Here is a 16,882-nt window from a genome sequence, read left to right on the forward strand (position 1 = left end):
GCAGAAAATAAGTCCAGAAAAGCTGAATAGTGTGTCCCATATCACAGGACGAGATAAAGCTGGGACGTGACTGAAACTCTGATGCCTTAATTGCCTGTTCATTGACTTTTTTGGTATGCCATGCCACCTTGCCTGTAGTACTTTTTTTTCTTTCTGCAAAAAGCTCTATTGTTTCATTTGGTCCAATGCATGAGAGGAGGCTTCAGGAGGTTAAAAGAATGGCCAGTAGTTAGGGGAGAGGCTCAAGTAAAAGCCAGACAACAGGGGGTGCAGAGGGGCCCCTCACAGGCCTCTGAGCTCCAAAGGCTCCTGGTGGTGCTTGAGAGTGAGCCTTTGGAAGAGACACTCACCCAGCCCAGCCTGGGGAGGTGAGGCAGGTGTCGCCCATCTTCTTGATGAGTTTTACCTCCTCGCCCTGGAAGTGGTTCCCCAGGAAGTCGCAGAGCTGAGGGTCTGCGCGGGTAGAACCCAGGGCCTGCAGCTCCACAAGGGCCTGGGTCAGGCTCCTCTCCAAGGCCAGGGCAGCCTCCATGGCATCCTGAGTGTTGCCCACTCATCTTGGGAGGCCTCAGCACGTCCTGGAGAGGATGCGGCCACCGCGCTTGTTTTGCAACTTGAAGAGATGGCAGCACCTTTGCCCTCTTCTCCATCAGCTCTCGAAAGAAGTGCCACAGGCCCTCGAAAGCCATCCGGTCGAAAGAGAAGCCCAGGGAGAGGTAGGCTGGCCAGGTGGTTGACCGTAGCCGCCACGTTGGTGGAATAATTCTGACGAATTTGGCAGCTTATGGTTGTTCGGCAATAAGGTGCTAAGGTAGAAAAAAAGGTGTGTTGGCTGGTCTCAGCGGTGGTCCTGCAGGTGGTGACTGGATAATACTCAGGACAGTGGCCCGAGGCTGGAAGAAGGGGCGTCCCTGGGTCTGTTTCATCCAAACACCGTTGAAGCAAGAGACAGATCCAGGCCTGCCAGGGCACTGCTGTAGCATTTGTTTTTATTTTAGATTCTAGGCTAGACTGCCTAGGATCCAAAATGCATCCAAAAAAAGTATCTTATGTATAGTTATGTGAAAATTTCATAATTAAAAAAAATAGCCAACCAAATACTCCAAAGGGCTTAGCAGAATCTTTCAACTGAAAGAGGCATACCAGCATATACTTCCTCTCAAACTTTAATCGGGTTAATTTTTAATGGTGTTGAGAAGGACTAAATATTGAGGCCAAGGTCATGGAGACCATTAGGGCACAGAATAGTGTTCTGCAGCCTCCCACCCTGCACAAGTGGAGAAGATCCATGACCATAACTGTTTGGTTGTTGACACTCCTAGGGGGGAAATAAAGATGAGACTTAGCCATGTTAACTTGTAGAACATAATCATTGAGGAGCTTAAGGAGCAAGCAAAGCACAGTTGTAAGTGTAGGTATTTCTATGCTGAAGAGATTTGTCAAATTTCAATAATTCATTCACTCAAGAAGTATTTACTGAGTTCTATGTTCAGACAGACAGGGATGAAAGATGTGACCCCTGCACTTCACTCAAAATGTGAGGTTTAAAAGGAAAGGTGACAGAGAGAAGGCTGGAGGGGAGAATCTGGAATATTGGGGCCCTTTTTGGAATGAGAGAAAAGCCAGCATTAGTAGAATGATTTCTTTCCCTGTTTGTACCTCCATCTATCCAAGGTTATTGTTCCTGTGTCTTTTCTTCCTTTGCTGCCCACAGTCCTTGTTGTCCCCTGATTATTCCTATCCTTGTCAGTCTTGTTGTACCCCTAAAACTATTATAATTGTACCTTGGAAGAACTTGAGGTACTGTGTGGAGACCCTTCCTGTTTTCCAAAGAAAGTACTGCAAAAATTGCACATAAACAAGAATTATTGTTTTAGACAGGCTCAGCCCAGACACATCATCCCTGCTACCAGGTTCTGGCACAGCCCTATCGCTCACCATTCATCTTATTCATATTTGAGGCTCAAGAACTTCTCTTACCTCATGCTCCTTCCTCCTCATTTTCTGACATTTCCAGTTGTTGCCAAATACCTTTTTCTTGGAGGTTGCAAAGGTTATTACCTGGTCTGGGATGATGCCCTCAGTCTGGCTGAGATTTATATTAAGTCCTGGGATTCTATAGTGGAGGCTTTCTACCAGTGTATTTGCTGGTCTTTTCCTAAAGATTTTGCTGTTAATGCAGCTGCTACGAAGGCCTGGAATGACTAGTTAAAGCATGTAGGTCAATTATTGAACCACAAATACAATTTGTGTTTAGTGAAATGTAATTTCCTTACAGTGGCAGTGGGGGATGAGGGAGAATGGTAGCCTCAATATCAGAGCTGAATAATGGCTGAGGTTTCATGTTCTTCCCTTTAGTTCATAGAAAAATAAGAATAATACCTTATTTATGTGTGTGCCCAATACTCTCCTAAGCAGTTTAACATGGATATTCCATTTAATCTTCATAGTAACACATAAATAGGTTCTATATTGCCATGTCACAGCTGTGGAGACTGAGGCTTGTTGAGTTCAAAATAAATGCCTTGCCTTGTAACATATCTATGAAGTGTACAAGTCAGGATTGAACCCAGGTCATTCTGTTTCCAAGGCTTGAGCTCCTCATCACTGCATCCAACTGGGACTTTCCTTCATTTTATTGGATATTATTTTTTTCTTTCAATCAGTTTTATACCTGTCTCCCCTCTCTTTATCCAAATCATGGGAGACTTGTTGTATACTTCAAAACTGTATCCTACATAATTAAAGGGTAATATGCAAATTAACCATCACTCCGCTACGCCCACAATTGGGCCGGTGGGAGGCGCGAGGGGCGGGACTCGGGGTGGCCAATTGGGCCGGCAGGAGGAGTGGGGGGCGGGGACTTTCAAGTCCCGCCGGCGCGATCGGCCGCCGCGCCGCTGAGCGGGGACTGATGGGGCCGGCAGAAGGCGCGGGTGGCGGGACTCTGGGTGGCCGATCGCGCTGGTGGAAGGCACTCCGATCAGAGGGTGGCCAGAGCCAAGGCCTGGGTCCCAGGTGCCAGATGAAAACTGGTGCCGGCGGAAAACTGGTGCCGGCAGCCAGGTGAAGGAAGGTCTATTGCACGAATCTTTGTGCAACGGGTTTCTAGTCTAGTAATAAGGATCCTAAATTACTAAGAAGGAATAAGCAGCCCAATAGTAACTTATTTTAGATGAAACATTAGGCTAGGTCAGTGGTCGGCAAACTGCGGCTCACGAGCCACATGTGGCTCTTTGGCCCCTTGAATGTGGCTCTTCCACAAAATACCACGGCCTGGGTGAGTCTATTTTTAAGAAGTGGCATTAGAAGAAGTTTAAGTTTAAAAAATTTGGCTCTCAAAAGAAATTTCAATCATTGTACTGTTAATATTTGGCTCTGTTGACTAATGAGTTTGCCGACCACTGTGCTAGGTGATCTCCAACCCCCCTTCCACCTCTGACAGTCTGTGATTCCGAGAGGCATCTGGGTCTGGGCCACTGCTGTACCCCTCTTTTTTTGTGTGTGGGTTTTTTTGTTTGTTTATCCTCAATCGAGGATATTTCTTCATTGATTTTTAGAGAGAGTGGAAGGAAAAGGGAGGGATGGAGGGAGGGAGAGAAGGAGAGAGACACACATACACATTGATTGGTTGCCTCCTGCATGTGCCCCAGCCAGGGATCAAGCTTGCAACTGAGGTACGTGCCCTTGACCAGAATTGCAGAATTGAACCTGGGACCCTTCCGTCTGCATGTGGACGCTCTAATTCACTGAGCCACACAGGCCAGGCTGTACCATTTACTAGTTGCATAACCTCAGTAGAGAAACCTTACCTTGCAGAGACCTAATTTTATTTTCTGTGAAATAGCAATAAAGGATGCACCTCAGAATTGATATGGCATTAGTGAAAGCATAGCACATGGCCTTTTCCATCTTTATAGCTACTCTTCAGGTGGCCACTTTTCTCAGCCATGCCTTCATTTTTAAGATGGAGTTTATTTCTTAAGATCCCATTAGTTAGAAAGAAAACATGATCATTGCAGTTGAGATAAAGGCTATCTTTTCACAAAGACAAGGCGTTCTCAGCCAATGGACAGCTCATAGAATCTCTAAATGCTGAGTGACCTAGAAATGATATAATCCCATCCCACTATTGTGCAGATCTTAATACTAAAGCCCAAAGAGGCTAAATGTATTCCCCAAAGCATGCAGTAAGGCTGTGGAAATTATAGCCAGGATTTATTTCTCCTGATTCCAGGCCCACTGTTTTTGCTGGATAAAGATTGGAGGTTAGAGGGAAGGCTAATTTAACTACATCATAAAAAGAGACATTTCACTAGTATACGCATTTATTTCTATTTCCATGTTAATAATTGTTTATGCCCTAAATATTATTGACAGTGAAGAACTGGGAGGGAGGAACTTAGCCTATGTATTCCAGCATACCTGAGTTTAAGACACAGATCTGCTACTTTTTAGCTATGTGACCTTGGAGATTAAGCTCTGTCTCAGTTTCCTTATCGGCAAAATGAGATAATGGTTATAACTTTCTAGTGGTTGGGAGGATTAGATGAGGTAATATATATGAGTGTAGTGGAGTGCCTAAGATACAGTTCATCATATCATGAATGGTAACTCTTAATGATAATAATCTATAACAATAAAAGCATAATATGCTAATTAGACCTGACATCCTTCCAGATGTCCTTCCGGATGACCTTCTGGACAAAGCTGGGGCTGCAAGGGAAGCCCGGGTCCTGGGTGCCAGAGTGAAGCCGGTGCCAGCAGCCAGGGGAAGGAAGGCCTACTATTGCAAGAATTTCATGCATCGGGCCTCTAGTATTAGCATAATGTCCATGGGAACAACTTTGCCACAACCACAACCACCTCATCCATGTGTGAATTCATCCCATTGAAACTGAAAATTCATTTCTACTGAAAGTCAATAAATTCCAGGGTCAAATAGACACATTGCTTTTGAATTAGTGAGGATGTCCCTTGACTACAGCCTGCTGACACCACTGACTGATTCAGGGACCTCTTCTGAAGCATCCAGGTAGTGCTAAGGCTTACCAGTCCTTAAAGTCATAGTGTACATTCTTTCACTGAATGCAACCAGGGAAGAGGTGCTTATTGTTACCAGAAAGCCATTCCTACTCCCCTTGCCTTTGGGTAAAAAAAAAAAAAAAAGTATGGATATACATTGTATAGTTATTCTATGGGTGATGGAGACTTCAAGGAAGAGAATAATATCAGTAATATAAATACACGAAATCTTCAAGTAAACCTAAAACTAGAGACAATTCATGTTTTTCAATTCTCCTACTTAAAGGGTTCTAATGATATCACAGAGACAATACAGATATATGCAAGAGTATCCTTTTTTTTTTTTTTTTTTAGGAAAGACCATGACTAAATGAGCTGGTTTTATAGAATGATAACTACAATGAAGAAAAACAGCCTGGCCAGCATGGCTCAGTGGTTGAGCATCGACCTATGAACCAGGAGGTCACAGTTTGATTTCCTGTCAGAGTACATGCCTGGGTTGTGGGCTCAATCCCTAGTAGGGAGCATGCAGAAGGCAGGCAATCAACTTCTCCCTAATTGATGCTTCTATCTCTCTATCCTTCTCCCCTTCCTCTCTCTAAAATCAATAAAAATATATTTCTTTTAAATAAAAAACACTCTTATTTTTTCTTTTTTGTGAATAATTAAATATAGTAGTGAATTTTTCTCTTATTAAGAATCATAAAGTAGTGGGAGAAATATTAAATAATCTATTCTTATTGAATTCAGGGAAAATGATACCTGTCATCCTAGAAATGTAGGCTATGCTATTTCAAGTTGGATTATTTTTTAAAGTAGTGAATTCCACAGCTCATTTTATATCAAAGAAAATCCAGTATCTCCTGGGATGTATGTCATACAAATAACAGCTTCCAGAAATGTTTATACATTATGTTTCTGTTTACTTATATTAACTTGTGTTGGTGAGAAATTAGGATTATTATTACAAAACTAGAGGCCCGGTGCACAAAATTCATGCATGGGGGTTTGTGTGTGTGTGTCCCTCAGCCCAGTCTGCACCCTCTCCAATCTGGGACCCCTCGAGGAATGTCTGACTGCCCATTTAGGCCCGGTACCACCAGGATCGGGACTAAATGCGCAGTTGGACATTCCTCTCACAATCCAGGACTGCTGGCTCCCAACTGCTCCCCTGCCAGCCTGATCAATGCCTAACTGCTCCCCTGCCAGCCCGATTGCCCCTAACTGCCCTGCCCTGTCAGCCTGGTCACCCCTAACTGCCCTCCCCTGTAGGCCTGGTTTCCCCTAACTGCCCTCCCCTGCTGGCCCAGTCACCCCTAACTGCCCTCCCTTGCCAGCCTGGTCACCCCTAACTGCCCTCCCCTGCTGGCCTGGTCACTCCTAACTGTCCTCCCCTGCAGGCCTGGTTGCCCCAAACTGCCCTCCCCTGCTGGCCTGGTCACTCCTAACTGTCCTCCCCTGCAGGCCTGGTTGCCCCCAACTGCCCTCCCCTGCTGGCCCAGTCACCCCTAACTGCCCTCCCTTGCCAGCCTGGTTGCCCCTAACTGTCCTCCCTTGCAGACCTGGTCGCCCTGAACTGCCCTCTCCTGCAGGCCTGGTCCCCCCCAACTGCCCTCCCCTGCAGGCCTGATCCCCCACAACTGCCCTTCCCTGCAGGCCTGGTCCCCCCCAACTACCCTCCCCTACAGACCTGGGTCCCCCCCAACTGTCCTCCCCTGCAGGCCTGGTCGCCCCCAACTGCCCTCCTTTCAGGCCTGGTCCCTCCCAACTGCCCTCCCCTGCTTCCCATCTTGTGGTGGCCATCTTGTATCCACATGGGGGTGGCCATCTTTGACCACATGGGCATGGCCATCTTGTGTGTTGGAGTGATGGTCATTTTGCATATTACCTCTTTATTATATAGGCTAGTGATTTGATTATTTTAGCCCAGTGATAGCAGAATCTAGAAAGAAGGGAGGATGCACTGAAGGGAAAATTGGGTCAATGCACATTTTTAAAATTAGTTCCATGTGGAACCTTGGAACCAGTTCCCAGAGTCTAAGTTGATTAGACACTGTAACAATACATTGTTCAAATGTAATGATGGATATGTACTGTAGAAACTGGCATGCATTTGACCATTGATTCCTTCTATGCTTGATAGTATTTTAAAAGAATCCATAAATATTCTGTGGATATGATTTTTCACTCCTGAGTCATTAAAGTCACAAGTTCAGAAAAAAAACTAAAAAGAAAAAGACAGAGACAGAGGGTGAAAGAGAGATAGAGGTGGAGATAATAGAGATAAACAATAGGGTGGTGAAGACCTGGGGTGGGTGGGTAGGGGCTGGACAGAGGGGATCAAAGGGGAGGGGATAGAAGACATCAGTAGTACTCGCAACAATAAAAAATATATAAATAAAAGATAAACATAAAAAAAGAGAGAGGAAGAAAAAGAAGAGGAAGAGGAGGGGGAGCAAAAGGAAGAAGAGGAGGAGGTGACAGAGGAGGAGGAAGAGGAGGATGTGGAAGGGAGGTGAGGAGACAGAGTGGAAGTGGGGAGAGAGGATTACAGAGAGAGAGGGAGATAGAGAAAGACGGAGAGAAATGCATTAAATGACACTTGGCAGATGCCCAGAGCAGCTGTTGCTCACTTTAGCTCTTTTCCTATAATCCAAATCTAAGCAGCTATCATTTGGCTGCTGCATCTCAGAAGTAGGAAAGGGCTCTGAATCAGTCACGAGAAGACTCGCTTGTCTGAGAGACTTGCTTGTCTTGAGAGATGTCCCAGGGCTTTTATGAAGGGCCCAATATCTGTTTGTCTGTCAGCACACATTTGTCGTGTCTGTTTTTCTGTCCGGAACAATGCTGTCTCTATTTGCCTTTTGTGTTTTAACTGTTTTCATTGCTGTGTAAATATTTCATGATTTGGAATGTTTCCCCTTGCAATCATGTCATCTTTAAGAAATTTGAACACACTAAGAGTACACGTTATCTTCAGCTGTGATGAGTTGATTCATTGCCGGGCACTAGTTAGCCAAAGATAGAAGCAATTTTTATGCTATTAATCATGTTTCCCACAAACTCTATGGCAGTTGTCGAAAATGGAAAATTATACAAACATTTCACCCCTTACCGCCATCCTAATGTTTGAAGAATGCGTCATGCTTCTTCAATGAGGGTGTGGCATGATTGAAGAACAATGTAGATTTATTGGTGTGTAGTTTTAAAAAAGGAAGTAGGTGCTCCATGTGCAACCTGAAAGAAAATCACTTTGGCATTAGTAGGGAGATTTATATAAGATTTGAGTATTTGGGGGATTGGAAAACCATGTCCTCCGTTATGTGTTTTGTCTTATATAAATAACAAGCTTGGAGTTAAGGAGAAGAGCTTATGCAGGGTGGAATCTATGAACTAGAATACAGCCAGGTTTTGAGCCTGGCCGATGAACCTCATACTGATTGCCTTTATGTCATTCTTGCACACGTTAATGTTTCATGATTTAGTTATCTTGTGAAGTGGGAAAATGAATTACACCATTTATGTGAGATCCACCATGAATCACAGACTATGTTAGGCATTGAAGATATAAAGATGAATAAGATAAAGTCACACCCTTCAGGAGCACAGATGATAAGTGAAGATAAACAGGCTTCTAACATGGAAAAGGCAAAAGGCAGTCCTGGGGCCCAGTCCAGACTTTGTCCTCTGCTCGCTGGGTGATGCTGGAGGAAGTACTTTGCCTTTCTGAGCCTGTTTCCTCATCCAAAATATGGGGGTGACAATGGCAAAAGTTCTCTGAGAAGGTTGTTCCTAAGGTTAAACAGGAGTAGAAGAGAATAGCAGTGTCTTGCAAATGATAAAGTGCTAAACATAGGGGAGGTATTTTTGGAAGGAAATATGGTACCATGGAATGGGCACGGGTTTGGGTCATCAACTCGGTTCAGATATCAGCTCTACCATTTAAAATTAATGTGAAGTGGAGTTGTCATGAAGGCTAAAATAATTTATTCTTAATTCACCCATCCAACAGAGTTCTTATGTACCTACTATATGCATCAGTTCTGGGACTCTGGGACCAAATAAGTTTGTCAGTGTTAGACTTTTGAGAAGTACCCTTAATGTTTCCTTGAAGGTTCAGAAATTCTCAGCAGAAAGTCAAAGAGGATTGTCTTCACAACATTTACTGAGGTTACTATATATGGGTTAAAATAAATTTTCAGACTGCATTTTTATAGAAGAATCTTCTTTCAAGCTCTCTATGAGTACATGGGACATATGGATATGCAGGAGCAGTGTAAACTCTCCATCCACCCCTAACCCCCAATCGTATGGTCTACAGGGGATAGAGATGCCTTGATTGACCAGTGAAATTCTACAGTTGTTGACTTATGAGTACTTAGATTTCATTCATTCCCAAATTATTCCTGCATAGATAGAGAAATAGTCTCCTAGAGAAATTGATCATTATATTGATTTGGGGTTCCAAAATTAGAAAGTGGTTAAAATGGAATTTCAATTTGAAAATAAATGACAAATAAGAATATGTTTTAGAATTCAATATACAGTTATATATTACTAGAGGCCTGATGCACAAAATTCGTGCAAGGAGCTTGGCTCGCAGCCAGTGCAGCTGCCTCGGCCCTCACAGCCCTGGCTTCATCCAGAAGGCAGTCTGGACAGTTGTTCTGCTGTTCAGCCGTCTGGTCTAATTAGCATATTATACTTTTACTATTATAGATTATTATAAACAATAATACTAAACATGTGTGTCACCCAGGGAAGTGTGTGCTATTATTAGTATGTCCATTCTACAGATGACACAACTAAAGAAGGAAGGTTTTGACATTTGAATACAAAGCAAGGAATTAGTGGAGCTGGGATTTGAACCCAGGTCTTCAGCTTTGCAGAGTGAGATGTGCTCTGTGATTTACAAAATGATTTTTTTTCCGTTTTTGTGACAACACAGTGAAACAGAGATTGGACCCTCAGCAGGATTAACATGAATACAGAATTGCTTAAATATGAAGTGAGTAATATGAGTAATATTTCAGGCAATAACAATGTACTACAAGATTTTTCTAGAAGGCTTCCTCAATGCTGGTCACAGTCAGAATAGTCCCATTGATACTTAATCATATTTAATGGAAATAGGTTTTGAAGGCTATGGTCTGCCCTCATGCAGATGCTCTATGGGTAATGAGCTGTATTATGGATGCTGTTCGAAGGTATTTGACGAATTTTTCTGTGAATTCTTAGCTGAGAGGTTCTCCAGAGAAGTGTCAGTGAAAATTCAATATTTTCTTTTATTTAGCTTATATTGGTACATTCAGAGATTAAAAATCGTGAAGAGCTGACTGTCTGGACACAGGAGGTTCTCTAGATCTACACTTATCATTATTATTTTTAAAAGTAAAATAACAGAATTAAATAAATTAAGAGTAGAGACCTCATCATGGTCTTTGAGCTCAGACGGGATTCTGACCTCTTCCCTGTCACTCTCTGCATCCCTTCCTTCTGCTCTCCAACCTCACTGACCACTCGCTGTTGTTCTCTGCCCCAGAGCCCTGACCCCCTCCCCTCTGCCAGGGAGTCCTGCTCCCCCAGAGCCTTGTCCCCCTCCCCTCTGCCAGAGGGTCCTGGTGCCTCAGAGCCCTGTCCTCCTCCCTTCTGCCAGGGGGTCCTGCTCCCCCAGAGCCCTGTCCTCCTCCCCTCTGCCAGGGGGTCCTGGTGCCCCAGAGCCCTGTCCCCCTCCCCTCTGCCAGGGGGTCCTGCTCCCCCAGAGCCCTGTCTCCCTCCCCTCTGCCAGGGAGTCCTGCTGCCCAGAGCCCTGTCCCCCTCCCCTCTGCCAGGAGATTCTGCTGCCCCAGAGCCCTGCCCTCCTGCCCTCTGCCACGGGTCCTGCTACTAACCCACTCCTGCATTTTTTTAGGTCTCTGCTCAATTGTCACCTACTCAGAGCAGCCTTCCCTGATCACCCTCAGTTGGACTGTCCCTACCAGGTCCCTGCCTGTGCTTTCTTTGTACTTCATGGCCCTTATATCAGCTGACAGACATTGTGTGCTTATTTGCTTTTTGCTTATTTCTATTTCCACGGCTAGAGAGTGAGCTTAAGGAGAAAGGATGTGTTTTTGTTCAGTGCCATATCCTCATGCTCGAATAGTGCTTGGAACCTAATAAGTATTTGCTAAATGAATGAGGCAGCGATGAAAACAGAGGCATACAAAAGCAGAGCAGTTCCTCCGACTTGCTGAGGCTTTGCTGAGAACTGTACAGTGACCACTGGGTGGCCACAGCCGCCTTCAGCATTCACACGGCCAAGTTCCTTGCCAGCAGCTTTGTATGCTGCCTTTCCTGAGTGGAAGGCCTCGGGCTGTTTGTCTTGGTTGTTACTGCCCAAGGGAAATTAGCCTTTCAAAGACCTGGTCAGATCACATGTACCAGGTGGCTTTGCAATCCACGCGCATTCACTCATTGATTTGTCCCACATTTACTGAGCACCTATTATGTGACAAGTGCTTAAGAGACAGAGATGAGTCCCTTAGGGTTCCTGCTTCCAAGGAGCTAGCCCAGGTTTGCTGGACCAGGCGAGAGAAAACAAAGTCACACTCCTTCCTCAGTAGCGCTCTGACTAGGGAGAGGTTGACATAGGGACAGGAGGTTGTGAGGTGCATAAAGGGCACCCCATCCAGCCAGGAGGGAGCAGGGTGAGAGAATAGGCTTCCTGAACGAGATGACAAATAAGCAAAGCTGAGAAGGAAGCCAAGGCTTATCCCAGTGGAGGCGATGGGCGTCTCTGCAGGAGGAGGAAGCAGCAGAAGCCCAGGAGGAGACCATTTGGATCATTTGAAGCTGAAGTGGCTTATTCTGCCAGCAGTGAGGCACTAGGTGGGAGAAGGAAGAGATGAGGCTGGAGGAAGAGTGCTTATTGCTGCTGCAAGGACAAATCACGCCTGCTTAAAAAAGCGAATTCCAGAAATGCATAGGTTTAGATGCCCAGGTGAGTTTCCAAGGAATTACAACATTAGATGACACAAGCCCGTCATTCTTTATGTGATCTGGGAAACAAAATATACAACGCTTTCAACTGCAGTCACTTTCTTATTCTATGTTCACGCCACTAACTTTGGTTCGAACACCTGCTATGGGGCAGAACTGTGGGTCCTAGCAGTACAGATTTAAAATAAAAACTTGGTGCTGGAAGGACTCACTGATGCCCACACCAGTCAATCTGTAGCCAGTCAATTTGTATACTTAGTTTGCTGTTCTGCTCCAGATGTCTTGAAATTCTTAATGATTTTTGAACATGCACATTTTCATTTTGCAATGGGCCCTGCAAATTGTGTACCGCATCCTCATGACTGAGGTGAAATTGTGAAGTTGATCAAGAGCCAGGGTTAGTAAACAATGGCCTGCGGGCCCTATCCATTTGTGTATGGTCTGTGAACTATGCTAGTATTTACATTTTCGATGGCTGAAAAAAATCAAAAGAAGTCTCATCTTTCATGACACGTGAAAATGACGGGAAATTAAAATTTTAGTGTTCCTAAAAATACATTATTGGCACACAGGCATCATCCCTGGAAGTCACGATGACCTTCCTGGGAAGGTTGGTGAGAAGTGGAGCCTTTTTCCTTACAGGTCTCTAAACCTGGGGGCCACCAAGGAGGGCCCATTGGTATACCATGTGCACAGGGGTGAATGCAGGTGATTGTGTGACCTGAGAAAGGTTTACCCATCACCCAAGGTGAGGAAACAGCAGGGCTGTTAGTGTCACCAAAGGAGGAACACACGAGGCCAAAGTGGTAAGGGATTATACATTTATTAGGTCATCTGGATACCAAATGAGCTAGGCTCCAAAATGTCCCCAGCACCCGGGGACAGGGAGTCAGAGATTTTAAAGGGTGGGCTTTTTCTGGGCAGAGAAATTCTCTGGGCTGGCCCGGATCCTGGGAAGGTCCAGACGGGAAGGATAATGGTCTTAGCAAGTGGAATGTCATCTAAGCAAAAGGGAATGTTGGTTGTGAAGTGGTCTAAAGGTCAGTTACCAGGGGAGGGGATATTGATTCAATTATTTTATTAGACCTAATAGGCTACTCAATTTGATTGTTATCTTTAGAGTGATTGAAACAAAGCCATTAAAAAAAAAAAGAAATACATACTATGTGGGTCTGGGGTAAGTGAAGAGAACGTATGGATTGAATAAAAGTGTTTCTCTTAAGGAGCAGCAATTTAATAGGACTGATTCTTTTGAGATTTTCTTGCTCTTATGGTTGATGGCTGTCCAGTTCATCCAGTTGATTGGCAGCAGGCTGCTTGAAGTCAGAAGCCCAAGTTCGGTGGAAGCAATGAGTGGACTTTGGTGGAGTGACAACAGGCATGTTGGAAGATATGCCAATGAGGCATGGGTTCCACACCATGCAAAGAGCAATTTTAATGGGAGAGTAGGTATAAGTAATGATAGAGACGAAACCTTACATTGAATCCTCACATCATTCTTCCAAGATCAGTGATTCTGTTTCTAGGATATAGAAAGAGAAACGAGGGCACTCAGCATTTACATAGGTTGCTCAAGGTCACATGGGCACTCCATGGAAGAGCCAGATCTGAGCACAGCTGGGCCTGCCTCCAGGGCTGCTCTTCTTCGCCCTCTGTGCCGCCTTCTGCTCTTTTGCATCTCACATCCTCCAGTTGAGCTCTGGGCTTCTTTGCCTGTCCCCTAACCTCCTGAAAGCCCCCTGGCCTTCATTTTCTCCCAACATCAAGCTTTCTTTTTGATGGCTCATCTGAAGTGGAACTAATCTCTTTGTAGCACCATTCTATCACTTGCTTGCTACTCGTCAATAACTCCCATGATTTGGGAGGAGGAAATTAAAGTTTTAACCTTCATTACTCTATAAAACTGTCCTCTGCTTCCATCGTTAGTATTCTTTTCCAATGGACTTCTTATAATCTATGCTACATCAACATCCAAACACTTGAAAGTTCCCAGATACCCCATACTTTCTCTGCTATGCTCATGCTGTCACTACCTAATCCCCAGAGGGCCCTTTAAATCCTCTTACAGGAAGCCCATTGCCAGCCTCAGGGTAGTTTGTGCTATTCCTTTATATTCTGTATGCCACATAATTTACTCTGTCAGAGGACTTTCTACTCGCTATTGACATTTTCCACTCATTCATCTGATTTTCCAATTTGACTGAAAGCATCTTGAAGGTAGGAATGGTGACCAGTTCAGTTTGTTGTTCTTAGTGTTTTGTATAGGATGTGGCTCATAATAGCCATATAGTATATGCTAATGAAAAATAATTTGACTTCAATTTATTCCTTTAACAAAATTTAGAGTACCTACATGTTCCCAGCCCTATATGAGACTTTGAGAATACTGAGATTAAAAAAATATATAATAAAACATAGTTAGTGCTCTCTGTAGCACACAGACTAGACATAGAAACAGATATTTATACAGATAAGTATAGTAATGTTCTATTGATTAATGTGGATGAATATGTATTACCATGCAGGCTTAGAGGAAAATACTGATGGAATCAGGGAATGTTTTCCTTATGTAGTACAGAGGACATTTTTAAAATATGTTTTTATTGATCTTTTTGGAGAGAGAGGAAGAAAGATTGAGGGAGAGAAAGAGAGAAACATCTATGTGATAGGGAAACATCAATCAGTTGCCTCTAGTACTCACCCCAACCAGGGACCGAACCTGTAACCTGGACATGTGCCCTGAACAGGAATTGAACTGGTGATCTTTTGGTGCATGGGATGATGCTCAACCAACTGAGCCACATTGGCCAGGGCAATATTCCACAGTTCTGAGCACCATATTTTGCACTTGGAAATCAACAGGTTATTCCATAGACATTGATATCATTGTTTCTCACACTGATGTATTTGGATACAAATGTTGGTGTGTGAACTTGGGAAAATTATTTACTACCTCTGTGCTTTAGTTTCTGCTTTTGTAAAATATGGGTAATAATCTCCCTACCTACCTTATAGATGGTTGTGAGGATGAAATGTGGGAATGTGTTAGAACAATGTCTTGCACTCAATAAATGCTAGCATTATCAGTATCTTATATTTACTAGAGGCCCGGTGCACGAAAGTCATACACTGGGGGGAGGGGAGTGTCCCTCAGCCCAGCCTGCACCCTCTCCAATCTGGGATCCCTATCACAATCTGGGACTGCTGGCTCTCAACCACTTGCCTGCCTTCCTGCCTGATTGCCTCTAACCACTTCTGCCTGTCAGCCTGATCACCCCCTAACCACTTCCCTGCCAGCCCAGTCACCCCCAACTGCCCTCCCCTGCTGGCCATCTTGTGGAGGCCATCTTGTGATGGCGTGGCCATCTTGTGACTACATGGGGGTGGCCATCTTTTGATCACATGGGGGCGGCCATCTTGTGCGAGGGCATGGCAGTCAATTTGCATATTACCTCTTTATTATATAGGATAATTGTGGTCCTCAGAGAATCAGCCACTTCTATAACTCCAGGATGGATGTTTTTGAAGATGCTAACATCTAAACTAGCAGCTTAAGAAATGTGTTATTGGGGCATATGAAATAGAAAAGAAATAGGGATCTTTCTTTGGGTCCTCTGGGAGATCATCCAGTTTAAAGAGTTAAAAAGTTAGAAAGTAAACAACAAAGAAACCCTAGAATTTGTTGCTCAAAGGACTGGGAGAGGCATCCTGATGCATAGGAGCTAGAGAAAGAGAAGAAATTATGTGTTCCCCTCAAGCAAAAAGCAGAACTATCACACTACAATTCAGCTTTCTCATCTAGATGAGAAAAACAGACTCAAAAGCTTTCCCATGCTTTGAATGTTTAGTGAAAGATGTGAATCTGATGGAGTCCCCTGATCCCAGTTTGTAGCCTCGTTATGCTTTCTCCTGGAATTTTCCAAATTCCTCTTGCACTTACAGAGATCGGTGCACGCAGCCTTGGCTAATCACAGCCAACTCCAGCACATGTTCCCTTCTGGGAATTTTCACCAACTCCTGAATAAATGGTATAGCAACTTCTCAAATCGTGAAAGTTGCATATTTTGCTTTCAATCAATTTCCAAATTTAGAATTATTCTCTCTTTTTTTTTTTTTTGCTTTATACCATCAGAGTTTGCAAATGCATTTCATTCCAGGAATGAAACAACCTGACATAGCAAACCTATCTTGCAGTAAGAGAGAAGACTCCTGGTAGCAATCTCCCTCTGGGCTCTCCTAATACCTCTAGTTTCTTCTTGATTTAGAGTCTGTCATTGTACATGTGGACCCATTGTTCTCAGGAAGAAATCTGATATTCTCAGGCAACCCCAAACACCTCCACTGGCTACCTCCCCATTTCTCTTTCCCTGTTCTCACCCTGCAGCCTCCAAGGACCAACTCCACACATTTCCCCACACTTCTTGGCCTAGCATTTGCTCCACTCCTCCATCCTCGCCTCCCCCCACCTCCCTCCCGGTGACCCCAGGCTGTAAAATACTATATAGTATCTCTGGCTTGGGTTCCTTATCTGGCCCCAAATTCTTTCCTTCTCCCTCTATGACATTGAAGAAGCAGGAATGTTCGTTTATAATATTTTATCCTCTATCTTTTTCTTCCAGGCTCCCTTTAGATGATATTTTTGCTCTTGCTGCCTTAAAATTGAAATGTCCTTTTCTCACTTGCCTTCACAGATATGGCATTTCCCCAGAAGTAGTTGGGATCTGATCCTTAGGTTGTTGCATAGGATGAGAAATCATTTCAACAAAGTTGGTGATGGGCTGTATATCAAAACAGAAGTGGGAGGCACGGGCCGCTTTGAAGGCAGCATCCTCCTTCCCAAATGGAATTTCTGGCACGATCCAGCAGTTCTTGAGTTTCC

This window comes from Cnephaeus nilssonii (assembly GCF_951640355.1).
Source record: "Cnephaeus nilssonii genome assembly, chromosome: 15".
Lineage (NCBI taxonomy): Eukaryota > Metazoa > Chordata > Mammalia > Chiroptera > Vespertilionidae > Cnephaeus > Cnephaeus nilssonii.